The sequence below is a fragment of the Misgurnus anguillicaudatus genome, chromosome 10, assembly GCF_027580225.2.
Source record: "Misgurnus anguillicaudatus chromosome 10, ASM2758022v2, whole genome shotgun sequence".
Classification (NCBI taxonomy): Eukaryota; Metazoa; Chordata; class Actinopteri; order Cypriniformes; family Cobitidae; genus Misgurnus; species Misgurnus anguillicaudatus.
In genome coordinates, this window is record NC_073346.2 from 9,606,880 (window position 1) to 9,631,872 (window position 24,993).

General features: G+C 39.0%; 1 long non-coding RNA gene across 1 annotated transcript in view; it reads right to left on the reverse strand.

Moving 5' to 3' along the window:
* The window catches only part of LOC129448480 (uncharacterized), a 122,622-nt gene that overhangs the window by 95,088 nt on the left and 2,541 nt on the right, over positions 1 to 24,993 (reverse strand). The window lies entirely within an intron of this gene.

The following is a 24,993-nucleotide window of genomic DNA, read 5'->3' on the forward strand; positions in this document are numbered from 1 at the left end:
TTGATTAAAAAGTCCCTATTAAATCAAAACCAAACATTCCCGAAATGCTCTTCATTTGACCGGAAATCTACTGGACCGCCGCTTTTATTTGGGGGTGAGAACGCTGTGTGTCTGCACCCAGATCCCAAGAAAAACAGCTTTGCTCTTTTACGCCTCAATCCTTCTCACAGACTGTCCGAGCGGCCACCCAGGAAGATGGTGCAGGAACTGCCAGCGATGTTTATAAGCCAGGATTGGATTATGGGCTGTGTATGCGGGTGGTGGGGTCTATTCAGCTGTGTCTAATTAACAATTTTTCCTCTCAATGAAAATGCAGACTTCCATCATAACCTCCCTTTTACAAGAGTTTATTATTATTGGTGCCTTGGGACGGCAAAGCTCAGGTGTGTCTTCTATAAATACTTCAGCATGCTAAACATTTCAGGTTCCCACTAAAACAGCCTGGAAAATTCGGCACTTGAGTATACAAACTAAAGGCAATATACAAAGTGTAGAGACTAGAGGGGTGGTTCTCATGCTAAATGAGGTCAGTGATTTATTTGTTAGGTTAAGTATCAATTAAATGATTTTGAAACAGCTGTTGAAATGCATTAAGAGTATGGAGCTATACAATAATGTATTTCATACTTCCATAATATTGTTTTCTTAAGGCAGACTTTGAAAATCTAAGTTTAGTTTGTGACATTAAAGGGATAGTTTACTCAAAATTTTTTCATCTAAATGGTATGATTGTAACCATTGACGTCCATAGTAGGAAAAACAAATACGTGGATTTCAATGGGTACCGTCAACTGTGTGCTTATCGTCATTTCACAAAATATATTTTTTCATAATTTATCGCAATACTTCCATAATATTTGTTTTCCTACTATGGAAGTCAATGGATACCATCAACTGTGTGCTTACCATCATTTCTCAAAATATCTTTTTTTGTGTTAAATAGTAAAAGCGTGTGATATCAAGCAATATTATAAAAAATTCAAAAATACTGTAACATTTTCCAGTTCACTAATATCAATCATCTGGTCTGTCAACTCCTTTTCAAGTAATTTGTGATTAAGTGTTTCTGTCATCTTTAACAACTGGCAAACTTGTACGCAAGTGTTCACCCTTATTTAAGTTCATTATCTAAAAGTAGCCGTCTAATTAACTTTCCTAAACAGAACACAACAGAAGTGCATTTCAATCAAATGATAGACTGGTTAAAGTATTTAAAGAAATAAAGTCTCAACTAAATATAATTTATTACACGGCTTATCAAAGTGTAAGCCTAATCTAGTGAAACCTAATCTTTCCCAACTCAAAAGCAAGCACACATTATTAACACAGACGTATGCATCCTTGAAATGTGGCCTTTGGCTGGTTGTTGGGCCAAATGACACAAAGACCTACTCAAAGTCTGTATATTCAGTTCTCTCCTGCTGACCTGGCTTGAGCCGTAGCCAATCATAACGGCTGTCCAGAGCCAAGGTGTCCACCAGGGGTTTGGTCTGGGCCCGCAGCTGATTTCGCATGCAAGGTGAACAGGATGCACGCTTTGATCTTGAGGGGCCATCGGGGAGCGAACCCCGTGCTGAACTGAGCACATCCTCTCTGTGGTGGGCTTTGGTTACATTGTCAAACCTCACTTTTTCGTCGGCCTCGCTGAAGTGGCAGAGTATACTGTAACATGCTAATGTGCAGTGGGTAGGATTTGCATGAGGAAAGAGCTCACTGCTGAGCTTTGCTGAGACTGTATCACCAAGTCTTGGCAGCGGTCCTCTGGCATTGGTGAAGTCAGAATGAATGACCTTCCAGAGCCCTCATCCGTGTGCCAACAATGATCTATTGGGCAAGAAAACTTGGCTTAGGCACGTGTGAAGGCGTTTATATGGACACTGCTGCAATGACACTTTTGACATGAACAGGACATAACCTGAATTATGCTGATGCAACCTGGACAGACAGATACAAATACATTGGAAAGAAAACAATAACAAATGAGATGGCTTTTATCTTAAGTGTTTTAAAGTCTACTTTAAAAGGAAAACAAATGGAGACTTTACGCTACTTGCCAATCTTGATTCTTCTCAAGACTTTCTATATTCCTTTCAATGACCTTTCCACCAAACAAGGTTAACAGTCAGACATGTAGAAGGCTCTTAAAGATATTTCTCTCATGGCTATAGTACGGCTCCCGGTCTAATCCCTTCACACACACAGGGACTAAACATCATCACTTGATCCTGCAGGACGATCCATTTGTGGTTTAGGAATGAAATACATTAAAAGCCTTAAATGAAAGCTTTTGTTACTGAGATCTGTCAGCCACTCAGGTTCAGTTGCAGGTCACCCAGTGTTGCGGCCGGTTTGTCTCTGATTACCCAGTAGAAAAAGATGAATAGCAGAGGCCTACAAGACATCAAGCTCTGTCGTGGCGCTGCTTGCTTTTAACCAACCACCCGCACAGTACACTCAGTTCCTCATAATGGCCACGTCTTTTACCGCTGTAGCTTTGGCAACCTCGAGGGAACATGGGATAATTTTATTATTTTATCATTACCACTTACAACCTGACCAAATGAAACAAATGTCTGAAATGCAACATCCTCTTTGCTTTGTTATGGACACTATGATATATTCTATTTTCAGCCTTGTGTTTCTCAACAATATAAGTGATCGCACAAATGGATATAAACATTTGGCACACGTATTTCTTTAACATTATGATGCTAGGTATCCATATTCTACCATAATAAAATTTCCTTGAGGGCAGAACATTGTATATATATCTTCAATTTCATAAATGTTATCAAGATTCAATATTCGCATTTACTGACAGCAGGTCATCACATAGGAACAATAAAAGTACGTATAGAAGCAAGGCTATTGGAAATAAAAGGTGATTGAGCCGACTGGTGCTTACACAGACATGATATTTTCAAGTTGATGCTCAGGGCGACCATGTGCCTCGAATTCTGCTATTCTGGACTATATATATATATATATACATATCTTACGATACAGAGAAAAATACAGTAGTAATAGATTGTATAATGTTATTAATATCAGTTCTCATGGTGGTAGCCAAATGGTTTAGGCCCTAGTCTTGAAAACTAAATCATAGCAGGTTTGATTCCAGGGCCGGGTTGCACCAGCCGGACGTAAAAAAGTTGGGTTTAAGCCTTACGTCGCACTTAGCTACGTCCGACGCTGTGAAAAATATTTACGCCTGTTGCACCATCTGAAACTACGACCAGTTGCAGCTACGCTCAGCGTAGATAAAGGCGTCCCCGCGTATGCGTTTAACCTCAGTGATGTTGAGACGCCATTCGCGTTTACTATGGTTAAAAATTTACATTAACTGCCACCAGCTAATAGATGACAAATGAGAGATTTCCCTCCTCACGTTTACCAGTGCACTCTCCCTCAAGATGCGTGCATCACGTGCAGACATATCAAACACCACCTGCACATTAACTAAACGAAAACCTTTACCGTTTGCACAAAAGGTAATCAATTGCAGATTAATTCTAACAGCTCTGGATTAAAACGAAATTAATGAAAGCTTTTAATAAGTTCTCTACTATGTAAATATTTATGTATTTTATGATATCATTTATTGGTGCGGTCTCTCACTCTGCATGCATATAAGCACACTGCTCAAGTATCCTGCGCATTAGATGCGCCAATCTCTCGTCACATTTCATTATTTCTATTTTTGCCATAGAAAAAAGTTTAGACTTTATACTTACAACCTCGACTAGACGTAAGATTTCAGACGTGTGCTACCAAGCAAAGCCAAAACGTCTCGATCGCCCCCATTGATCGTCCCAGTATAGGTCATAAACCCCGCCTCCCCTTTGTTATTCAATGGGACTTGAGACCAAATAAACAATTTAATTACACTTCAATTATCCTGCTTTATCTTGCTAGGCCTTGCTTTCGCGGCTTTACTTCCTGCTCACTGCTGCGCAGGACTGGTCCCGAAATCAATACTGCGCAGATTCAAAACCCAAGATGTCAGCGCCGTATCGGGAGCTGGCGGCTTCACTTTTCACCAATGGAAGAGAGCGAACAGGCATCGGCCATCTTTTTTACAGTCTATGGGTGTAACAGGTGTAAATTCTACATCATACGTAATGCGCATTTTACATCGAGACAGTATAGGTAATAAACCCCGCCTCCCCTTGTTATTCAATGGGACATGAGACCAACTAAACAATTTAATTACACTTCAATTATCTTGCTTTATCTTGCTAGGCCTTGCTTTCATGGCTTTACTTCTTGCCCACTACTGCGCAGGACTGGTCCCGAAATCGCTACTGCACAGATTCAAAACCCATGATGTCAGCGCCGTATCGGGAGCTGGCGGCTTCACTTTTCACCAAAGGAAGAGAGCGAATGGGCATCGGCCATCTTTTTTACAGTCTATGGGTGTAACAGGTGTATATTCTACATCATACGTAAAGCGCATTTTACATCCAGACAGTATAGGTCATAAACCCCGCCTCCCCTTGTTATTCAATGGGACTTGAGACCAACTACACAATTTAATTACACTTCAATTACCTTGCTTTATCTTGCTAGGCCTTGCTTTCGCGGCTTTACTTCCTGCTCACTGTTGCTCAGTACTCTCAGTACTGAAATCGCTACTGCGCAGATTGAAAACCCAAGACGTCAGCGTCGTATCGGGACACTGACGGCTTCACTTTTCACCAATGGAAGAGAGCGAACGGGCGTCGTCCATCTTTTTTTTTACAGTCTGTGGGTGAAAAAGTTGTAAATTCTACATCCTACGTAAAAAGCATTGTACATCCAGACAAGTCTTACGACCGGGTTTACGCCCAGCTGGTGCAACCGGCCCCAGGTGACAAGCAAACATTAGCTGATATGTTCTCTGTTATCAACGAATTACAACTTAAATGTGGGTCAACGAAGTACAACTTAAATCTGTTGTATGTACGGGTGTTTCTGTCACTGTCTGCATTTGCCATTTGTTGTATGAAAAAGAACAGCTTAGCTTTCTGCAAAATATCACTTTCTGCGTTTCATAAAAGAAAGAAAATCATATGGGTTCATATTGACATTAGGGTGAAGTAGAAGAGAAAAGAATAAAAGAAATGTTATTTCCGAGCCAATTTCTCTCCTAATCAAGTAACCAAAGAGCCAAAATATTCAGGTTGGATGAATGAAAAATGATTGCAGGCTGGTATCAGCTTCAAATCCAGATGAAACTTTCGAACAGGAGAGCTGATGGGATCATCTTCCCGTATCATGATTGTGCCCTCAAGCAAAGGATCAAGTCCAATTCTGATCCAGCAGTACCATCCTCACAATTAGCATACTTTTAAGCATCTATTATATGACAAGTATCCCATAAATCATTTACAGAAACTCTAAATATCTTTTACATGTGCTGCTGGTATCATCTCCACCTCATTAATGTGTTATCAAAAGCACAACTCCACAAAGCACAAAATGAGTCTTCAACAAACCAAAAGTGGATTAGCATCTTTTTCATCTATATATGTTTGAAAGTCTGGAATATTTAAGGGTACTCAAAGGTTTCAAAGAATGAATCGAATCATTATTTCATTCAATGTGCAAGATCCGCTGTCAAAAATATGCAAATCCCTCATCTCCATTACTATTTGCATAAACAAATATGGACTATATAGCACATAAGTCATATGAATTTAATTGGATTTAATGTAACCTTTTAATATAATGTTTTAGGCACAATAAGGTCTGGTCACCATTCACTTTCAGTTTATGAACAAAACTGTGTGAACAATTTGCCTTTTAAACAATTAAAATATTAAAAATAATAATCTTGTAATGAAATGAGAGTGAGTAAATAAATATACAGGTGACCAGATCATTTTCTTTTTTGGGTGACCTGTCCCTTTAAGGTTTTTCCATTGTTCGAGCAAGAGCCCTACAGAGCTCAGCATCATCTTAACGCATTAGAAGTCCAGTCAGGGTGGTTACACTGACCATTTGTTTGATTGTGACGGTAAACAACCCACTCGAGTCTTTGTTGATGCAAGGACCCTGAAACAAAGACAAGCCGAGCTGAAGGTCACTCTAAGTAACTGGTCAAGGTTAATTTAACCCTGAAAGCTCCCCGCAGGACACACAATCAGATCTGACAGGTGGCGCCAACATCAGATTACATCTGCTGAGACACACGCATACCATCTCATATGTCAAAGCAGAACATTTAAAGATGAAATACAGCTGTTTTTAAACTAAAGACAGTGAAGTTTTGGGGCTCTTCATTATTATGTAAAACACAAAGGGGCGGTTTCCTGGACAGGGCTTATCCTAGTCGCAGACTAAAGTGCATGTTTAAGCTGCCACCTTATCTTAACATATATCAATGCCATTATGTTCTCAAGATGCACAGCAGTATGTTTTGTTTGTAAAAACTACTCAAATGTCCTAATATACCTAAGGCCTAGTCCTGGATTAATCTAAACCCTGTCCAGGAAACTGCCCAAAGGCATTGGTTATGCAAGCGAGAGATAAAAATGCGAGTCTTTAGATAAACAGCATGAGTGGGTTTTAAAAATGGTTAGAAGAACTTTTACTGTATAAATAGCATCGAAACCAAGCTGATCTCCACGGGAGGCTATCGTGTCAAATGCCAAACTCGCAAGCCATTTATTTTCACAGACACTTATGAAACACTGATGTTGTTTAAATATGTCAACGCAGACATCCTGTGTGTAACTGAAAACAGCCTTTAATTGGCTGAGAACATAACAAGTTCCTGTTTAAAGAGCAAAGAATGAGAGAATTCAACCTGTGAACCGAGAGAGCGAGTGAGAGAGAAAGCAATCCTTAAGTCACCTGGTGAGAAATGGAAAAAATGTGAACTTTACAAGCAGTTTGTTTTTTCAGCCTTAAAGGCTCACATTACGATGGTATTTTCCCACAGCCCTCGTGTCCTCACATACTCTATCACAGCGTGCATATCTGTGACTAAAGTGTGACACTGTAAACACTAACCGGTTAAACGCAATGCTTACAGACAGATCTGAAGATGAATCACCAGTAGATGGCCTGATAATGCAAGTTTGTATTAAAGAGCACCTATTGTCTGATTCACATTTTTACATTTCCGTTGGTGTGTAAGTGCGTTTTAGTACATGTTAGCGATATGCAAAAGGTACATACGCCAAGTAAACAATGATGCGAGTTATCGTATCCAACGTAAATCTTTTTTTTTTTGGACTACAACAAACACACGGATTGTAGGCAACAGTTTACTTCCAAGGAATGGCGATGTAGACAAGACCGACATTATCATAATTCGTCCCGCTTCGGACTCACAGCCTATAAGTTAACTCCTGTCAGCATTGCATTGTGAGCGAATCTTTCAAACATGGTAAGGAGCGTCACATTTCCAGCTGACGTCAGAGGTATTGAGGCCAATCACAACGTACAGATTAGCTGGCCAATCAGGTACACTGAGGTTTTCAAATCCGTGCGTTTCATGAAGAGAGTGAAATTTGGAGCTACAGAAATGTACGGTAGGCTATGTGGAAAATAATGTGTTTTTAACCATAAACCACACAAACACATTGTATTATACCAAATACACAAAATAACATCGTTTTTTAGCAATTAAATAGGTGCTTTTTAAAGGATTACTCAACTTTCATATGTTGGGAGTAACGCATTACAAAATATAATATATATTCTAGTAATATATTAGTTTTTGCTGTAACGCAGTAATATAACGCATTACTAATAAAATTTTGGTAATATTGTACTCGTTACAGTCTTAGTAACACGCGTTACAACAATGCATTTCAAAATTAGAAATATTATAATATTATGTGTTATTTTTATTTTTTTATTTTTGACCAATGCCGTGTGACCAGCATCCACACAGGAAAAAGCTGCGGGTAAAATACAGGTGCTAGTAACCCAAAAGTAGTGTAACTCATTACAGTTCCGAGACAGTAAATTTATAATGTAACTAATTACTTTCAAATGACAGTAATTTTTAAAATATAATGTATTACACTTTGTAAGTAACTTGCCCAACACTTCTCGTCAATCAAGAGAAAACGCTTCCCTGCCAATGACGAGTATTTCCGGCTTTCCGCAATACCGCTATTAATCCTTCCGCAACATTTTAAACCGGAAAAGTATTGCCCTATGGCAAGCGGCTGCATGTCCGTGTCTGTTTTAAAGATCGCTCTGAATGGGATCTCTATGAAAAGTCCGTCACAAAAATGGAATTATCTCTGCTTTTTGCTCAAAATGTGGTGTTTTTGCAGAAACCTACCCATATTCAAAAGCTTATTACAAAAGAACTACTGAAGGTAGGATGAAACTTTTTTTTATTTTTGAAAGCAGAGGGTCTGTTTTTTTTATTTGGTATATTGTATGTTTATATATTTAAAGAAGAACATTTTCTGGAAGGCATTAAACTTTTGTGAAAATTATAAAAAACGCTGGCGCTGGCTGGCAACTTTTTTAAAAACGCTGGCGGCGAAAGAGTTAACAGTATACAGATTCAAAGCAGTTTAAAATTGCAGTCTCAATGCAACTTCAAAGGGCTCTAAACTTTCCCAACCGAGGTATACGGGTCTTATCTAGCAAAACAATCATCATTTTCGCAAAAAAAAAAGTCATTTTAAACCACAACCTCTCGTCTTGCACTAGCCATGTGACACGCCATATGCGAAACTACCACTCCAATGTATAAAAGTGTGGAGAAAGAAGACCGTTCTGACGTTGTTGTATGTCGAATGATACTAATTAATACCCTTCTGTCAATTTATCTTTTTAAATGGTCCACAAGTGTGCATTTTACATATGTAATGTGAGACCTTTGGACGAGAAGACGTAATACGTAAGTTCGCATGACACAACACAGCTACTGTACTGCAAGACGAGAAGTGTCGTATTTAAAGTACTTTTTTTATTAAAATGACGATCGTTTTGCTAGATAAGACCCTTGTGCCTTATTTGGGATCATTTAGAACCCTTTGAAACTGCATTGAAACTGTAAACTGTTGAGGTCCACTAAAGTCCACTATATGGAGAAAAATCCTGAAATATTTTCCTTCAAAAACTTCAAACTTTCTTCTCGACTGAACAAAGAAAAACATAAACATCTTGGATGACATGGGGGTGATAAAATTCTCTGTATTTTTTATGAAAGTGGATTTTTTCTTTAACGTACAAAGACAGATGAAACAGAATATGGCAAGATAAATTTACTGTCTGACGTCAACGTCATGTAAGCTTCTCATGTTCCAAAAAACTGCAGGCAGTAGATATACAACCACGCAATGACCTGTCTAACCTTACAAACACGTACTACGATTGCACCGTGGTACAGCAATGTAATTTAATACTAAATTATAGCGTTCACACGGTACTCTGAGGTATTTTTAAGAATACCATAGCAATGTACATCACTAAGGAGCAAGGTACCATCTTGCAATAATGTCCATAAAAACCAAAGCACCATGGTAGTAGCACAGAACCTAGGGTTTAAAGGGATAGTTCACCCAAAAATGAAATTCACCCTCATGTTGTTTTAAACCTGAATTAATGTTTTTCTTCTATTGAACATAAAAGAAGATATTTTGATAAATGATGGTAAACACACAGTTGATGGTACTTATTGGCTTCCATAGTAGGATAAACAAATACTATGTCAGTCAGTGGCTACCATCAACTGTGTGCTTATCATCATTTATTAAAAAGAAACTCGTACAGGTTTAGGGTGAATAAATGATAACAGAATTTTCATTTTTGGTTTGATCCCTTTAAAAAAGTAAATATTCATAAATTTAGTGTTAGATTAGAATAGCGTCTGTCATTTTACGCCCACGTTGCAGTTTTAATCCCGGGCTGGGATGGAAAAGGACCTGGAGAGTTATTTAGATCACAATCTTTCTTTATCACCAGCTCGCCCTTGAGCTGAACAACTGTGCTCTGCTCCGGGGAGACTGTCCCTGCAATTAATGTACTTCACGTCACTTTGGATAAAAAGTCTGTTAAAGTGCAAAACTAGATAACACAAACTTGTTCAGACAAGAGTGCAGGTGCGTTACGTTCTCGACCCATAACATTACCTGTTTCATGAGATGATGAAAATGTAAATTGTAAATATATTACACAAAAGAGAAAGATTGACGTACGTACAACACAAGCGAGTGTAAACAACATTATGTTGCACGTTTTTCAGAGCACTTACTGAAGCTTCACGAGGTTGGCTTACACAAATGGTTTATTAGGCAATATGAACGTCGTCTTATTTGTTTAAATTGCTTGACTTAATTTGATTGCTCACCTTGCGCTGTTTATCTTGCGTTATGAGTCGAGATTGCACAAACAAATTAATTGAGGCAGCTACACTGAGCGAGAGCGATCATTTTCCATAAGCCTTGCGAGAGAAATCGATTATATCATGTGATATAAACAGCATTCCAGTTCTGCAAATATAAATCGATACACGTGCGCATTTTGTTTTACTTTCTGGGCGTCAATCTGAGAGTTAAAACAGTCGTGTGTGCTAACAGTTAAGACTGTTGACAGACTCAAATCTATATTTTAGCAGAGGAAACCATTACAGGAGTTTCCTGTCATACTGGTTAAACCACTTGGTTGTGAACTTCTGACACGCAGCGATAACATTTACTGAGTCCGTTAAAAACTTGCTGAGAGGTAACAGTAAGCCTGTTATTCCAGATGTGCGAAACACAAATGAATGATAATTGTCATCACACGATAATGGATGTATCCTTAAAATGAAAATATGTTGATAAATGGAAGTCAATGGTTACAATCAGCTGTGTGCTTATCATCATTTATCAAAATATATTCCTTTGTGTTCATCAGAAAAAAATAAACTCATACATTTACAACAACATGAGGATAAAAAATAATGACAGAATTTAATTTTTGGGTGAACTATTTCTTTAATAAGAGCCAATAAAGGCATTGACCTCTTTAAAACATGTATTTATTTATTTGGACATTTGAGAATGTCACATGATATCATTTATAAAGTCATTAAATGACCAAACCTGTATGATTTGCCACATATATATTGATAAATATATATATATAAAGAGACATGATTTTACATTTTAAACATGGGATATGAGTTAGCTCATGAATATTGTTACATAAACAATAAAATGTACGCTTTGGTTTATGTTAGCCTGATTGCATTTCCTGGCCTTCCCTGCGACTAAAATGCCAAGGTTATAAAAGTCTACCTGAGGCGAACCCCAGAGTTTCGCTGTCAGTTTGCATTGGACAACAAATCAGAAGTATTTACATACAACCTCAGCTTGTTAGCATTGCAACCAAACACCGTTCTCAATCACAGTCTTTTCTCTTCAGGCCAAAGCCGGAATTGCTTCCACATGGCACCGCTGGGAGAGATTGCACACCATGCCCGTAACAAGCGGTCCACGGCAGTGGCCCACGCTGTGGAAGTAAATTGCTGGGAGCGGGTGAGCTGGTGCTGCAAGGCATGCTGGGATGCGATGACCTTTTCCTCAGATCATTATTAATACATGCAGGGTATTAGGAAAGGTTAATGAGTGAAAGGAAGACCATTCTCTACGAATGCAAACAAGGGCCACGGAGTAACTGTGCATTGGCTGCTAAAAGTAACAGCTGATTCTGCTGTCTGTGGAAACTTAAAGCATGCAAATGCAACCCATAGTGGTTTTAATAGAGACAGACGATGCTATACTATTGTTATTAAGTCAGCAATATTATTATTATTTTTTTTTAAGTTTTGTAATCACTTCAATCAATAAAACAGTGTTGGCATGAGATGATCATTAGGACCATAAAATTGTTCAAATTAAACAACAATCACTTCAGCTTGTTTAAACATTAAAATGCTTTTTCGCAATGGCACGGAATCAAATTTCTTAAAGAGACAGTACACGTGAAAGTACATATTAAAGGGATAGTTCACCCAAAAATGAAAATTGTGTAATTATTTACCCACCCTCATGTTGTCCAAAACCTGTATGAGTTTCTTTATTCTGTTGAACACAAAAGAAGATTCTTTTTATAAATTCCAGTAGGTACAACGATAACAATACCCATTGACTCTTTCCCCATCAGCATTTTTAAAAAGTTGCCATTGCTAGCATCATGTTAGCATTTCAACTTTTGTAACCCAGAGGTTGGTGGTTCAATTCCCACGGCTGGCAGGAAGTGACTGACGTGTTTCAGTGTTGCAGTGATAGTTGCACAGTTTTTGTGTCTGTGCAGTATGGACGGGTAAAATGCAAATACAGTCATGTCTCTTTCACTTTTTCTTTTATTGGTCACATACGGGAAAATCCGTAAAATAACAATATTTGCAAAACTTTTAAAGAAAAAATGTGTAAAATTAATATTTGACAGCAAAAATTTTAAAGAAAAAAATTGTAAAATTATTGTTTTTGGACGTTATTAGAATTAAGAAATTTTACTTAAATTTTACTTAAATTTTACGGTTTTTGTTTGGCAGCCGCTGCTGCCAGTCATTTGACCGTTTTGTGTAAGGTAATTTAATCACATTGGGTTTGAAGATTTGTTGCTACTTCACCATACGCACTGTCATTTATGTGTATCATCTCTAGCACCTTGTGGCTCGAACATATATGTGTTCGGCTGCTATTTTTACACATTAAAACTTTCAAAACAATTCCCCACATGTAATGACGGGGAATAAAGCTATCCAATCATAGCAGTGGCCGTTTACGTCCAAGTCTTCAATGCGGCCCGCCCATCAAAACAGAGCATTTCTCGAGTCGGCCTCAAAACCAGGGTACAAAATAGCCTATTACTTATTGCTTTTGATATTTTTGAATGTAAAAACCATGCAAACGTCATAAGTCAGTCCCTCCACAAAAACGTGATTATGCAATCTCATAATTTAACGCATAATCAGCCAAAGTATGCATATTTATGTGGGGGACGCATTTTTTCAAATACACCGCAATTTCGCAGCATAAATTGCAGATTTCCGTGCGCAAAATATGCGGGGCTTGCATGATTTCCAAACCCCCGCATTTTCGTAGCAAAAATCACAGCAAAAAGTTGAAAAATGTTGCTTATAAAACGGACCGTTCTGGTTTTTCATTCTGATTGGTTGAAACGCATTCTAAGCCGTGGTAAATTACCCCGGTAACCCCACGGTTCAGACCGCATTACAGAAGTATCACTGTGCCAATGTTGTTGCGTACTGATTTATGAAAATAAACACCACACTCTTTAATCATATTTTTATTTTTCTACATTTGGACAATTAATGACGATATCCAGATAAATGTCAATAAATGTTGTTGAGACATCTCGTCAATAAAGAGAAAACATTCTCTGAGGAGTTTTTACCTTAATTTCTACCTTAAATGTTACCTGACTAAAACACTGACACATTCACTCAACACTAAAAACACTGTGTAAGTTTTGATCATGACTCTGAATCTGATTTCTTACAAAAGTTCTTCACAAAAATGGAATTATCTCAGCTTTAGCTGAAAATTTGAGAGGTGATAAGAGAATAAATGAAGGTAGGATGAAACTTTTTTGTTTGTTTGAAAGCGGATTGTCTGTTCTTTCGTTTTATGTTTATTTAAAGAAGATAATTTTTCTGTAAGCCATTAAACTAAAACTGGGTGGCAACTTTAAAATAAAAATAAAAAACGCTGACAGGGAAAGAGTTCAGCATGCTTCCAAGCATATTTGATCAACAGTTGCACGCTATAAATGTTAATGTATAAATTATATGAATGTTGATTTATAAAAATAAACACCACAGTCTTATATCATATTTTCATTGTGTCTTTGCTGTGTTGGTTGGGAACTACGCTCTGTTGCAGCCACACTTGATTCTGAGGAACTACTTTGGCGGAAGAGTAATATTTGTACTATTATAACTACAACTCATTTGTGTTTTATTTTATGAAATCCTGCTATGCATATGAAGTAACAGTTTTATAAAAGCAATAAGCCCCACGAAGCAGTGGGGTTACAGTGCATTTTATAACAGCTTAGGGGGTTTTAGGCACTCCACTTCGCGTCGTGCCTTCTTGGGGCTTATTGCTTTAATTTACCTCACACAAGTGCAGCCATGTCCCCTGTTGCCATGGAAACGTTATGAAGTGACGTGATTATGTGACGTGAACATCATTGAAAAACTGCAAAAGCTGAAAACAGTTTTTGCAAGTTCCCGCAGTTTTTGGAAGTTTCCGCAATTTTTTCAAGGATTTTTGCCCGCAACAATCACAAAAAAAATATTTTTCTGAGAGTTTTTCTGAAAGGACTGATAAGTAGATGTCACACAACAGTATAAAACAATAAAAACAGCTTATTCATTGCCTCTTTAGTCAAAATATCTTCTTTTGTGTTAAACAGAATAAAGAAACTCATAAAGGTTTACAAAAACATAAGGGTGGGTATAAATGATGACAGAATTTTAATCTTTGGACAGGCATTTAAATAACCTCTACAACTGCAGTCAGTCTTCAAAAAGCATTAAGAAAATGAACAGAAAAGCATATTTAAAATACACATGCAGTAAAAAGAAGGTACAAAAATTGTCACTGGGGCAGTACCTTTTCAAAAAGTACACTTTTGTACCTAAAAGATTTATATTGGTACCTTAAATGTACAAAATGTTACATATTAGGATCTTTTTAAAAGGCAGGCTACTGTCCCAGTGACAACTTTTGTACCTTTTTTCTGATAGTGTTTCATGAACGTAGTTTGTATACATTATGACTTCTGAACTCATACAATACCTTTACGCAAAGTTTCAAAATTGCCAAAAATGTCTAAATATGTAGCTTGAGATTTATTGAATGACAGCTTAAAACATGGGTCTGTTCTTCACATGATGTTATCATACACTTCATAAAACCTAAAATATACTCAAATGGAGGATTTCATGCTACTCTCTCTGTTTCAGTTTGTCCGTTTTTTATCTGGAGCTTGACAGATGTAGTCACAGTGAACTGTAAAAACTGATTCTTTCAAAATGTCTCTTTTCGTTTTTGAGTGAACTATCCCTTTAATGTGGCATTCCTGTTCCTCTAGACTACAACTCCAAAGGTCATCCTCCTCTATTTACTTCCCAACAGATGCTTCCGATTGTACCTCAGCGGCCTGAGTTCAATACGGTTAAAATTACCTCTCTCACCCCCGTTCGCAAAACAGATACACACCTGCCTTGATACGAAATCTCAACAGAGATAGACTTTAAAGACCCCTGCTGCTACTTTTAACTCTCCTCCCAGAACCTTTGTTGATAAGCCATGGAAGTTTATAAAGCCGAAAACTTTTGGCACCATTTTTTATAGTGTTTACCTGCCTGTACTCTCCATCCCCTACAGATTTAGATGGATGGCACGCCACTTGATCGGCATGCAAATGTGACCGCTTTTAACACACTGGGAGCCCACTGATCAGACAGACCGCCGACTGTGCCGATGCATGTCTCCGCAGGCCAAGAAAGTGCACATTTGGCAAGCTTAGGCGGGCTTGCATTCACGCTCGCCATACTGCGCAGAAACAGCAGAAGTCCTGTCATCAGACACCCAAAGTCTGGGTGAAGCATGTGATGGCAGAGCAGCTCCCGCCGCGTGCAGGCTGGTACAGGGAGCGAGAAGTCAATACTGGCTTTGCATGCCAGGCAGGGTGCAAACCGCATCAGCATTCCTGTACCTGACACATATTTTGCCACCCGGCATAGCAGGAAAACAGCGAGGGTGAGATAGTAGGTGTGTGCATGTGCTTACGTGCATGCGTGTGTGTGAGAAATGCGTGTGTGTGTGCGTGTCGAACTGTTTATATCTGTAAGAGTCAGATGCGCTGCGCCTCAACAGGATGTTGTAACACAGCTAGTTGACATGGTGCGGTTGTTTGTGAACCATGAGAGGTTTGGGTGCGAAACAGATGTCAACGTTGAAAAAAGCGTTAACCCATGATCAGTGAAAGCCGTGCCATGCTGGGTTTTTTGATGGTGTATTTACTTCATGTTGCGTAACTGTGACAAATAGGAAAAGAAACGTTAGTTGACACATGCCGACCACTCGGCCTTCGCCAGTCTCGACGGCCCCATGGCATATGTTCGCAAAATTAAGTGTACAAGTTTTAATATTCACAGTCTGCGTTCACAGGCATCACATCATTACGGTTTCATTATGTTTGCTAATATACAGTCATGTGGGAAGAGAAGTTGTTATGATTACATTAATTTCGGTCCTCAGTGCGTGCCAAATAAAAAAATAAATCGGGAGAATAACCACTATGATTAAAGTATTGTCTCGCCATATAATGAAAAAATCCAAAAAATAAACAAATAAATGTCTTGGAATTTATAGATAATAAAATACAAATGTACTCTTTTTTTTTCATTTGAAATATTTTGATATATAATGTATTTATGCAATATGTGCATTGCATTACACACTTTCAGAAATGTCACAATCACATCATTTTAGATGAGGTCATATTTTATAAAAGTCTACTTGTGGATCTCCTCCCGTACTATAATGATGACCTTTCATTGTATGAGGTAACCATGCCAGGATCCATGCAACATTGCTGGTGCATGACAGTTATTCGCCACCGGGGGCAGGGTGGGCTCACTCATTCGCCTGCCTGGCCAGGCTCTCAGAGGAAAGTTAAAACCCATCAAGGGCCATAGGGTACCATCTTCCCCTCGGTGGAGTGGACCGTAACTACCACCCTCCCGTGACTCCCTGCCCTCTTCAGGGCTGTAAAAATGTCAGGTGTAATCACTACCCTCCCAAAGTGCTTCATCCTCATAATGAGAACCCCCTCCCGCTTGCCTAACCTGTTAATGCCAATATCCTATCAGCCTCCCGACATCCACCTCTGCCTCATGCTCATCCTCGGGGTCACCTGAAACGGTTAAAAATGTCGTAAGCCCACGACGTTCTTGGCTCACCTCCCCTTCCCTGTCGAGTCACACAATGGCTCTCATTGCACCTGTCACTCAATGCCACTCCTTCACCATCTATAATTTATCGCATTTAATTATTGTGCCATTGTCGACGGCGGCTGCTCTTGCCGCGCGTGCCGTCCCCTCCTTCCAGTGCTGGAGGAGCAGCTCATTGGTTTTGTTGTGTGATGCATCATTGACTGTTTTTACAGAGAAGCAGACGCGGCGCTGGATTAACCCTCCAGGCACGATGCACATACATTAGCTGCACTCGCGTCGGCTCCAGTGCCAGGCTGTGGAAAGCGCAGGGGGAAGCGGGGTCCCACTGAGACCGGGAAAGGGGGAATTCGGAACAACATGGGGCTCGGATCATTCTAGTAATGGGATCATTTCTTACAGGCGCACATTCATAGCCGGCGATCACAGATCCATAACACTTTCCGGCTTTCGGAGCGGGGGAGTATTTGGAGGGTGTAAAAGATTTGTTTAGTTTTTGTGTTTAGTAAAAAGTGATTTTACAAATTTTAAGCTTATTTTATGCTAGAATTATGTTTTATTTCAAACAACGGTTTATTCAGCACTTCAAATTTTTTCCGTCCTAGTTTATCTTAATACACTTTAATTAACTGATCTTTACATTTAATCAAGGTATTGTTTGCCATATCAGTAGATGAATGCACAAGCTTTAGGGATGTACCGATATGGAAATTTTGGCCGATACCGATAACTCTTTATATTTGGGGGGCGATAACCGATATCTATAGGCCGATAAATATTCATATTATTTTCACAATGAAAAACTCGCAGACCATGGACATCTTGTCTTTGCGCTAGACTAGCATACTCTTCTTAAGCCCGCAACACGTGTCATCTTCGTGCTATGTCACAGAAAGCACCAATCAAAACTCCACATGGCCAGCAATGAGCAAGTGAAGTGGTTCAACAAACCAAAATAATCCATAATTTATCGGCTTTCATTTATCGGCCTAATTTTGCTATCGCATTTTGCGATAATATTAAAAATAAGCAGTTATCGGCCGATAACGATATGCCGGCCGATATATCGTGCATCCCTAACAAGCTTTTATAGACTCCCTGAGCATCATATGAAAAGATCCACAGATCTGCTCTGCAGTCATGCAAGAAATCTAAAAGCAAGAACGTTAATTATAATCATTTTATCATCTAAAATTTTCAATTGTGAAAAAGTGTCTATTTTCTAGCTGGAAAATGAAGATTTGCGCTTTGTTTAAAATACACCCAATTCTGTAAATAAATGACACTACATTTGTGCTCGACAGATTGTCTCTGGCACAGTGTCAAGTATGTTAACACATTGTGTTGGCCTGGCTTGGGGTGTGAAGTCCATGGCTCATTTAGCCTAATGACAAACCTGCAGACTTTGTGGCATCTAAGCACCAGCTGAAGATCTTGATCGAAGGTGTCAAGCATGACCCATAACCTCTCAAAAAAGACCAAATCCAATGATAATCTAAACCTTTAGTTTAGTAGCCTACATTAGTCTGGCAGGCAATAAATGTTAAGGATTTGTTGGTTCAACTTAAAAAGTTAGTTGGGCCAGATCGTAAGATTTAGCCCAGTATTAGCTCACCAAACAGGAGTCCTGAAGTTTAGCATTGACATAATTAAATGCTTAAAGTCCATAAAGGCCTAATGTAATAAAAAAAGTTGGTTCAACTTAAAAAGTAAGTTATCTGGTTGCCTAAAATGTTTTGAGTTTATCCGACTTAAAAATGTTAGTTGACACAACTTTTTTGAGTTAACTTATATTTTTAAGTTTGTTTAAATCAAAATTTTAAGGCAACTAGGTAACTTCCTTTTTTTACAGTGGGCCATTATGGACCTTATGCATTTAATTCTTTCCATGCTAAACTTCAGGTTCCTTACCGTGGGTTCACACCAGCTGCGTTTGAGTCATCAAAATCGCATCTACCAGGCCTAGTTTGTCGCTTGAACAGTTTGAGTTTACTCACTTCATTCGCGTGTGAAAGCCGCGCGTGAAATTCTAGTCATTGAGACATTCAAGCGGAAATTCGTGTCATGGAAGGGGCTTCTGCGACTCCGCTCGCTTCCTGTAATCACACCACTACTAGAGCAAGCTCCTGATTGGTTAATGCATTGCGTTTTTTCGTCAAAGTTAAAAATTTTCAACTTGCGCATTTGCTGCGGCAACGCTCAATGCGCGCCATTCGCGTGAACTAGATGCGCGAATGAGGTGGAATCGCATCTACCGCGCCGCGCTACACGCCTCATTCACGCCGTGAGACCTCCAGACGCACGTCAATGAGTCTTCACATTGAAATCACTCGCGCTTGACACCTCTACCGCGGATGTGAATGCAATATTAGTGAATCCTGCTTTGATGAGCTAATACTGGGCTTAATCTTACAATCTGGCCCTCTCCTAAAAATTCCAAATGACCTGGATAACCGCAAAAAGATCTACTTGGTTTAACCTGCTTGGCAGCCTCACATAACAAAAAGCCAAAGGCTGACATCAGCGCTTTTTAATATCTTAACTTTTAAGTTATGGACACACCTGGCAGGGCAAAGTGATGTGACAGTACTGACAAACATCATAAACATCACACCGCTTAAAGGCATCTATGACAGAAATGACCTTAATTTGTCAAACGGACAGACTGGAAAAGAGTAACACATGTGTTTAATGCTCTGACGTCCCAGTAACCTCTGACCCGGCGATGGCCGCGGGCTGAAACGACGGTTATGACAGCGGCTTTACAGAGAGCTCATGCGCTGAGTTAATTGTGCATGTGATGAGAGCGTTTGGACTTTAAAAACCTATGCATGGGGAATTGAGTTTTACTGTCCATGCGGTTCCTGCATTGCAGTTCTCTCTCAGGGCTCTGTCTACGGGTGTGTGTAACAGCAGAATGGGACAGACAGATAGATACTATATGTATAAAGATTGTAATAAATTCTTAAATATGGTCTTTACAACTATGATTCAGATATCTACTTTAAAAGTCAAGAGTCTCAAATGTGATCTCAAATTGTGAAAAATCCAGATGAACAGGCAGTCATTTTCTTTGTTTGTTTAAGGCACACTTTTAAAAATAAAGCAGCTTAAAACCGATTTGACTGTACCAATATATCAAACTACAAATTACAAAATTGCTCATCACTTATTTGCTACACATCTTACTGGTTTGGTGCATCTTATTGCATTTTAATTTTAAGAAAAGTTTACTTAAATACACAAACAAATGAGTTTGCCTTATTATAATAACACACATATTTTCTGTAGTTCGTTAGGAGCCCATTTCAGCCTCAGCTTATGTATTCATATATTCATGTATTCATGAATAAAAATGCTTGTACATTGTAATTAATGCACACGTGTGACTGCCGTATTATGCTTTTTTTAATCAACACAGTAGTCTAATAGCTCTCGGTGAAGTTTAAATTACAGGTGGGTGTTAAATCAATATGACGGGTGGAGTTTGATTTAGTAGAAGATAGAGGAGAAACTAGGAAGGCCATAACAGATACAGTTTCCTAATTCTTGCATTTGCCACATCTACCCTGAACAGCACAGCTATGCCATGCCAATGTACACACACCCTGAGCAGATTCCTTACACAGCTGTTACAACACAGCAGTGTTCAAAAGTATCCACAGCAAACCAGCACAGCTAAGAAGAGAACTTGAACTTCCCAGATGAGTGATGTTAGTCTAACAGCTGACAGAGGGCTGCTTTACCGACTGACATACCACAGCACCCGAGTCATTCCTGGGGATTTGCCGACCTAAGCAAAGTGCAATGTTGTGGATGATTGGACTTTATATAGTAAATATGAACAGTAATGAGAAAGAAAGAAAGAAAGAAAGAAAGAATGAAAGAAAGAAAGAAAGAAAGAAAGAAAGAATAAAGACCACAGATCCGTGCAATTGATTCTTTGCTGCTAAGTTCCACCTTAAAAAGATGTTACTGACTGATCCTACCTTAGCAACCTTAGTTGCCCATAGCTACAGGGGTGAAATGTGGGAACAATTCTTGGGTATCGATGAAAGAAGTCTAGCAAAATACATTTGGGGTTAAGACTTCTCTGAGTTTTTTTTGCCATTCTATCAGACTGATTTTCTATGTCTTTGGATGTGTTTTTGATTTTACAGATTTTTTTAGGCTAAAACGTTACTTGGGCAGTTGTGACAGTGACACAAAGTACCCAGAGTGTTTTTTTTATTTTTTCAGGGTATTTCTCCTTTTCTATTTAAAATAAATAAACCTAAAAATGAAGGTTTTATATTTTTCTAAAGTTTGATTACACAGAATAAATAATTGTGTATTGAAATCCCTCGAGTAATTCAATTATAGATTCAGACTACATTAAAAAGGCATTCTTTGAAGAGTGAATTTACTCTTAAACGTGGGGGTGTGTCCGCTGTCTGATCAAATTTGAATAACATAATAAACAAAATAAGTTACTAAAATCTTTAAAAAATAGGCAAGATTCTCTGCTCTCAAACGGTGGGGGCGTGTCCGCTGGCTGAGCGCAAACCAAGCCCACGCGTGGTAATGCTGCCGTCTGTCTGTTTGTCACACCACAGAAAACTGCTATTAACCACCAACCAAATTTTAACAATATAAAAAACAAAATAAGTTACTAAAAACTTGGAAAATATAGTCTGATCCTCGGCTTTAAAATGTGGGGGCGTGTCCGCTCGCTGTCTGCGCTAAAACCACGCCCACTCGTGGAAAAGCTGCCGTCTGTCTGTTTGTCACACCACAGAAAACTGCTATTAACCACCAAGCCAAATTTGAACCACATAATAAACAAAATAAGTTACTAAAATCTTTGAATAAATAGGCAAGATTCGCTGCTTTTAAACGTGGGGGCGTGTCCGAAGTCTGCGCTGAAACCACGCCCACTCACGGAAAAGCTGCCGTCTGTCTGTTTGTCACACCACAGAAATTTGCTTTTAACCACACAGCCAAATTTGAATCACATAATTAACAAAATAAGCTACTAAAATCTTTGGGAAAAAAAATAGGCAAGATTCGCTGCTCTTAAACGGTGGCGGCGTGTCCGCTGTCTGCGCTAAAACCACGCCCACTTGTGGAAAAGCTGCCATCTGTCTGTTTGTCACACTACAGAAATCTTCTATTAACCACACAACCAAATTTGAACCACATAATAAACAAAATAAGTTACTAAAATCTTTGAATAAATAGGCAAGATTCGCTGCTCTTAAACGTGGGGGCGTGTCCGAAGTCTGCGCTGAAACCACGCCCACTCACAGAAAAGCTGCCGTCTGTCTGTTTGTCACACCACAGAAATTTGCTTTTAACCACACAACCAAATTTGAACCACATAATAAACAAAATAAGTTACTAAAATCTTTGAATAAATAGGCAAGATTCTCTGCTTTCAAATGGTGGGGGCGTGTCCGCTGTCTGCGCTGAAACCACGCCCACTCGTGGAAAAGCTGCCCTCTGTCTGTTTGTCACACCACAGAAAACTGCTATTAACCACCAAGCAAATTTGAACAATATAATAAACAAAATAAGTTACTAAAATCTTGGAAAAAATAGGCAGATCCTCTGCTTTTAATGGTGGGGGCGTGTCCGCTGTCTGCGCTTAAACCACGCCCACTCGTGGAAAAGCTGCCATCTGTCTGTTTGTCACACCACAGAAATCTTCTATTAACCACCAAGCCAAATTTTAATCACATAATAAACAAAATAAGTTTAATAAAATTTTTGAAAAAGTAGGCAAGATTCTCTGCTCTCAAACGTGGATGTGTGTCTGCTGTCTGCGCTGAAACCACGCCCACTCATGAAAAAGCTGACATCTGTCTGTTTGTCACACCACAAAAATCTGCTATTAACCACCAAACCAAATTTGAATCACATAATTAACAAAATAAGCTACTAAAATCTTTGAAAAAAATAGGTAAGATTGAGGGATTGGGGCGTGTCCTCTGTCTACGCTGAAACCACGCCCACTCGCATAAAAGTATCCGTCTGTCTCTCTCAACTTTAAAATACCACTACAAGCTAAATTGATGCTCGCAATTGTGTTATGGGTGGGGCCATGCGCGGTGGCTCAAGTGCATCATGGAGAAACAATTCTCTGAAATAACTTTACAAAGACTTTATAATTGTACTCTTCATGGAAAGCTCATAATTTATTCCTATGAAACATTGTGTAAAACAAATAATAATAGCAAATATTCAATCAGACAAACATTCAAACTTTGACAGCATCGGCCTGTAAATGACGTCATCTGCTCTCCTCAATGCCACTGGCAGATCTATAGCAATGCATTGACAATTCCTGTACTTTGCGAGTCTAATGTGACTTTTTCACACGGTCACTCTAAGGTCATTGGGAGATCGCACTCCCCTTAACATTTCATTCTGGTCTGAAGTAATAATGACTAATCTTAGCTATCTGTTGTGTGTCAATAGCCTTGAGATTCCCGATTCATTACAAATGCATACAAGGATGAGTAACCGGTCCGGCAGGTGAATTACTGAAGTGGACAAAACACTTCCCACACACACTATGATGCGATCTGTCAGCCCAAGAAGGGTGAAGGCTTGTGAACTCAGCTAAATTCTGACAATAAAAACACAGATGGAGAACAAATCAGTTTGTATGAACAAAATTCAACATTTCCTTTAATGTGCATAAGTGAAAAAATAGCATGCTAATAGTATTCGTCCCTTTTATCGTGAGTGCTGAATAGTTTGTACTAATTTGCATTACACCAGTGGATATGTCAAGCATAAAATATTTGAAAAGCCTTTGAACTAAAGCCCCAACCATTGTTATATTTTCATGACAACATAAAAGTGCATAAAGAGTAGACGATAAATAATCATAATCAATACAATTTGTGAAGTTAGCCAGTGATAAGTCACAAATAAATATTGTATTCCTGTTGCTGTTTCTGTACACGTATTAGTGATCAGACAAACGTTTTCATTTATCTACAGACAGCAGGCGCTGAAACCAAAAACTAAGCTTGATATTCCATCATATATTTCACAGGCTGACCACCACAGGCGGTAGGAATTTAGAAGGTAGACTGTCAGGACAATTGGTAATGCTAGTCTGAATATGTAGCTTTCCAAAGCACATTGATATGCAGAAGAGTGTGAATTGGGAATGAGAGAGAGGAAAAAAACAGGAGCTGGGAGATCTTTTTACACCTAGACTGTAAACCCGAGCCACAGAAGTGCCACCAGACTTTATCTGCTCTCTCTCTCTCTCTTTGTTTGTGAATGGCGTGAATAAGAAGCAACGGTTTAAAGAAGAGCCACTATCACATCTTCCTGATCCACTATCATCACCATCTGCTATAGTATAAAAAATACAATGGTACAGCATAATTCAGCATTTCTGCTAAATACTTGTTAGCATTTGAATTCAATTGTTCACACCAGCCTATTCTTTATATTTTTATTTAAATATAATATTTTATCAAACGTGTGTTTACTTAATAAACACATTACATTGAATTATGTTATGAGAAAGGTACATTTTCATGTCACTTTTCTCTTCATTACTTCATATCAGAGCTGCGACCTCCAACATGGACAAAACGTGACCGAGCGCTGCGGGGATGCGGTAGGCGGGGCCGCATCGTACCATTGGCTCGTACTATTCCCGCTCGCGTATTATTGGCTGCTAATGACATCATGCGCTAGAGTAATGACATCATGGTGAAGAGACGCCGTAAGGCGAGATGCTTGGCTGACTCCGACGCAGTCTGAGCTCACTCTATCCTAGACTCGCCGTAAAGAGTTAGGGGGAAATGATAGGATTACTCAACCCAAACTTTGATTTAATGAAAGAAAAGCTGTAATGCCGCTGTAAATGTTTTTCATGGTTGGTTTGGGCTCGCCTCGTGCAATCCAGTCAGACCTATAGGGACGCTGTCCAGCTTCACGCTTGCTGAAAAAACACTGCTCCGCTACACAAGCCCGTTATAACCGCATCAAAACCCTCCGTGTGTTTTATTTATACTACTAATAACTTGGGGTTCGTCGAAATCTGACCAGCC